Source organism: Alligator sinensis, unplaced genomic scaffold (assembly GCF_000455745.1).
Source record: "Alligator sinensis unplaced genomic scaffold, ASM45574v1 scaffold937_1, whole genome shotgun sequence".
NCBI lineage: Eukaryota > Metazoa > Chordata > Crocodylia > Alligatoridae > Alligator > Alligator sinensis.
The window spans coordinates 1625199-1626356 of NW_005842257.1; positions in this window are offsets into that span (position 1 = coordinate 1625199).

Below are 1158 nucleotides of genomic sequence, written 5' to 3' on the forward strand. Positions count from 1 at the left end.
CCTCCTATCTGGTAGATCCAAGGGGAACTGCGCCAGATTTGCAGGCTGCACAAATCTACAGGGAAGAAAGCACAATAGTGACCTTTTGCACAGGAGCTCTCAAGTCACGTACAAGTCAGCGTCATATAAGCACAGATGTGTCCTTGCATTCAGATTCGTTAGAGCCGTACTCAGAAGATGACACAGCAGCCTTCCCTGCTCAGGAGTACTCCCCAGGCTTCCCTAAAAACCTACCTGAAAAGAAAACCAAACTGAATCCAAACAGCACCATCCCTTTCACCTCACACTGATGCTAAAGTGAAAAAAAGACCCCCTGCTTAACAGTCCTGAGTTCACCTCTCTCCACCTACAGCCTTTCCTACACCTGTGCACCACTGCTGCTCCCCGCGCCTAAATGCATCCACTTCTGAGCCCGTCCCACCCCACACACCTCCAGCTGCTCCCCACACCTGCATGCACCCACTTCTGAGCCTGAAGCAGGGTATTTACACCTGAAAGCTTGCAAAGAATTTTTCCAACTATCTGAGTTGCTCTAATAAAACATATCAGATTTACCCAAAGACCCTCGTCTGCCTGTGTCCTGAGACCAACATGGCTACAACCCACACCCGTTTCCCACCCCCATACACTTCCAGCTGCTCCTCACCTAAACGCATGCACCTCTGAGCCCTCCCCACCCCCAGCTGCCCCCCACCTAAATGCATGCACCTCTGAGCCCAACAAAGCATATTTATTTACACTCAAACGCTTGCAAAAAAAAATGTTTTCCAACTATTAGAGTTGGTCTAATACAAGATATCGGATTCACCCCAAGAACCTTGTTTGCCCGTGTCCCGAGACCAACATAGCTACAACCTACGCTCCCATTTCCTACCCCCGTGCACCAGAGCTGCTCCCCCAACTAAATGCACCTGCTTCTGAGTCCTTCCCACCCCCAGCTGCCCCCCACCTAAATTCATGCACCTCCGAGCCCTCCCCACCCCAGGCACCCCCAGCTGCCCCTCAACTAAATGCACCCACTTCTCAGCCCTCCCCACCCCATGCACCCCTAGTTACACCCCCACCTACATGCACGCACCTCTCAGCCCTCCCCACCCCCATGCACCCCGTTACACCCCCACCTACATGCATGCACCTCTCAGCCCTCCCCACCCAAAG